General features: G+C 35.0%; 1 pseudogene; it reads right to left on the bottom strand.

The window, feature by feature from the left end:
* Positions 1–371: 371 nt before the first annotated feature.
* On the bottom strand, positions 372–2883 carry LOC146898592 (uncharacterized; annotated as a pseudogene).
* Between the last annotated feature and the right edge of the window lie 783 nt (positions 2884–3666).

Genomic DNA, 3666 nt, shown 5'->3' with positions numbered 1-3666 from the left:
TGCCCAAAAGTAATTTTCAACATTTGATTCATTTAACATTGTTCTAGCCATTTCTTGCAAAGTTCTATTTTTTCTTTCAACAACTCCATTTTGTTGTGGAGTTCTTGCACAAGAAAAATTATGTTTAATACCATTTTCATCAAAGAATGTTTTGAAGGATGCATTTTCAAATTCTCCTCCATGATCAAAGAAATGCTTCAAAAGATTCATCTTTGTGTTTTAAAAATAGAACCCATGTAAATCTGGAAAAATCATCAACAATAACAAAACCATATCTTTTGCCATTTAGACTTGCAGTTTGAACTGGACCAAAAAGATCAATGTGAAGAAGCTCTAAAGGTTTCTGAGTTGAACCAAACTCAATGGTTTTGAAACTACTTTTGACTTGTTTTCCTTTAACACAAGCTTCACAGATCTTGTCCTTTTCAAAACTGATCTTTGGCAAACCTCTAACTAGATCAAGTTGAGAAAGTTTAGCAATGGTTTTCATACTTATATGACCAGCTCTTTTATGCCAAATCCATTTATCTTTTTCAAGAGAAATAAAACATGATTCAGCTGGCATATCATTTAAATCTAAGACATATAAGTTCTTTCTTCTTGATCCAGTGAAAAACAACTTGTTAGAGGAGGTCTGTCTTATTTCACATATGTTAGGTTTAAAGATCACTTCAAATCCACTACCACACAATTGACTTATGCTAAGTAGATTGTGTTTTAAACCTTCTACATACTGAACATTTTCTATTTTAGCAGAGTTAGGCTTACCTATAGTACCTTTACCTCTGATCTTACCTTTGTCATTATTTCCAAATGTCACCAGTCCTCCATCCTTCTTTTCAAAGGTCAGAAAACAGTTCCTGTCACCTGTCATGTGTCTAGAACAGCCACTATCCAAGTACCATGGCTTTGTTCTTGCACCTTGAGTCAGGACCTACATTTGACAAGACAAAAACTTTAGGTACCCATGTAATGTTGGGTCCTTGAGGGTTAGTTCTTCTAAGAGATCTTTTCTGATTGTAACTTTCTGTCTTGTATGATCAGATTTGTTACAGCAGGAACACATCTTCTTAGCTTTCTCAGCCTTTTGTGAACTTTCTGATCTATTGAGATGAGAACGTTCTGAACTAAGATTAATTTTATTTTTTCTAATAAAATTCTTCTTATGAAAGCATACAGACACATCATGTCCTAATTTATCACAGTAAGAACATTTCAGTTTCATTTCAGCCTTTTGAGGTACAAAACTTTTAATAAGATTCTTGTTTGGATCCTTGAATCCTAAACCAGATTTTTTATCACTTTTGCTTTGTGATCCCAAAATGTTTTGAAATGTTTCTGTAGACTTTATGAAACATGTAAGATCATTTTTTAATTCCTCAACTTACTTTTTCAAAAGAATGTTTTCCTTTTGTACCTCAGAAGGTTTGGAATGAATGTTCTTCTGTTTCTTGTTTAACTCTCTTTGTTGTTCAGACATTTTAAAATGAGAGTCCTGTAAAGTTTGTATAATTTTTCTAGATTCATCATATTTGTTTTGAAGTTCTTCCTTTTCTATTTTTAGTTCAGAAAGTTCCTTGATTAATGATTGACATCTATTAGTTAAGAAGTTAGAATCATATAAAAGACTATCAAGTTTGCTTTCAAGATCTTTATATAGAGGATGAGTTTTATAGACAATTACCTCTTCTTCATCATCTGTTTGAGCCATCAAACTTAAGTTGGCTTCCTTATCTTCTTGTGGTTCTGTTTCTTCCATGTCATCACAAGTGATCATAGCTTTCTTCTTGAAGGGTGGCTTTCTTTGCACCTTTTTAATGTCAGGGCATTCACTTTTGTAGTGTCCAGTTTTGTTGCATCCCAAACAGGTGACCTGACTCTTGTCAGCTTCTGATCTGGTGTTGTTTGTGTTGGGAAATTTCTTCCTGAGTTGATTTCTTCTCATCATCATTCTTTGTATTCTCTTGGAGATTAGTGCCAGTTCATCTTCAGCTTCTTCTTCATGAACTTCCTCAATTTCTTGTGTTTCTTGCACATCATCTTCAATTACTGATGAGGTTTGCTGAGAGGCTTTCAAGGCAAGTGACTTGACCTTCTTCACTGGTTTGTCTCCTTGAAGTACAACTTCATGAGCTCTTAGTGAGCCAATGAGATCTTCCAGGTTCATAGATTTTAAATCTTTAGCCTGAGTAATTGCAGTGACCATAGGTCTCCACATACTTGGAAGGCATCTCAATATTTTTCTGATTCTCTCATGAGTGGAATATGCTTTTCCAAGAGATCTCATTTCATTTACTATTGTAGTAAATCTGGCATACATCTCATCAATGGTTTCATTTTCACTCATTTCAAAGACTTCAAACTTTCTGACTCCAATGTCAATTCTAGTTTCTTTGACATGAGATGTACCTTCATGATGTATTCTCAAAGTATCCCATACCTCTTTGGCATTCTTGCATTCATCAACTCTTTCACTTTCTTCCATGGTTAGTGCACATGATAAAAAGAGTCTAGCTTTAGAGTTTAGTAATACCTGAGCTTTTTCATCAGTTGACCATGCACTCTTATCTTTGATGGTGTCTTCTTTGGTCTTTGGAACAAAGTCTCCATCTGTGATTACTGACCACATGTCATTGTCTTGAGATCTGAGAAAGAGTTCCATCTTGCCTTTCCAGAAGTAGTAGTTTGATCCATCAAAAAGTGGTGGTCTGTTTGATGATCCTCCTTCAGCTATGTATTTGACTTTAGACATACTTCCTTCCTGAATCTTTTCTCTAACACTTGTTTAAGTGTTCAAACCCTTAGAACCGGGCTCTTGATGCCAATTGAAGTAGATAATATAGTCACAAGGAAGGGGGGGTTTGAATTGTGACCCTTTTAAAATTAAACCTGTCACTTAAAATTTTATTCTCAAGTTGAAAACTTGGAATGGTTAAGTTGACTGACATACTTCAGAATGTTCTGAAGTGTTAGTCTGAAAAACAGTTTAAATAGTTAAGTTAATTAAATGTGTTTGTGTGTGTGTTGTGTTTACTGAAATTAAAGAGTAAAGAGAAGAGAAGAAGGACACACAGAAATTTATAGTAGTTCACCCAATGTGGGCTAGTCTACTCCTCACAGTTTTGTGAGATTTTCCACTATGATGCTTGAGATAACTTCTCAAATCCTGCACCGTACAACTCTGTTCACCTGAACAATTACACAACCTGTATTCTCTAAGCCTCAGCAGGCTTGCACCTTTCTTGCTAAGTTACCTACTTAGACTTTACACCTTCCTACTCAACCTAATACTTTAGTACCCCTAAAGCTAGATGAGACTTTGTTTACAATTTGTATGGAGTTTGTATGGAGTTTGAATGATATAGATCAGACAAAGGAGAAATGGAGGAAGAGATTTATCTTTAAAAAGATAAGAGAAATATTGATGTACACTTTGAAGACTTCTTGGAATCTTTGTGATGATCAATATTTTTGCTAAAGCTTCAAACACTCATATGTTGTTTTCTTGTATGCTTTGCAAAGGTGTGTGTTATGCTGAGGTCTTGATCTCTATTTATAGAGTTTCTTGAACCTTTGTAGCCGTTGGAGAGTGTCCACTGGTCTTGTGCCACGTGTCCTGGGACCCACCAACTTATACTTGAATTCTGGGCAAAACTGATGTACTTC

The sequence above is a fragment of the Medicago sativa genome, chromosome 8, assembly GCF_051527215.1.
Source record: "Medicago sativa cultivar Bolivia chromosome 8, Bolivia_mono, whole genome shotgun sequence".
NCBI classification, from domain to species: Eukaryota; Viridiplantae; Streptophyta; class Magnoliopsida; order Fabales; family Fabaceae; genus Medicago; species Medicago sativa.
The sequence above is the reverse complement of the archived record's forward strand: the minus strand, read 5'-3'. Positions and strand labels throughout refer to the sequence as shown.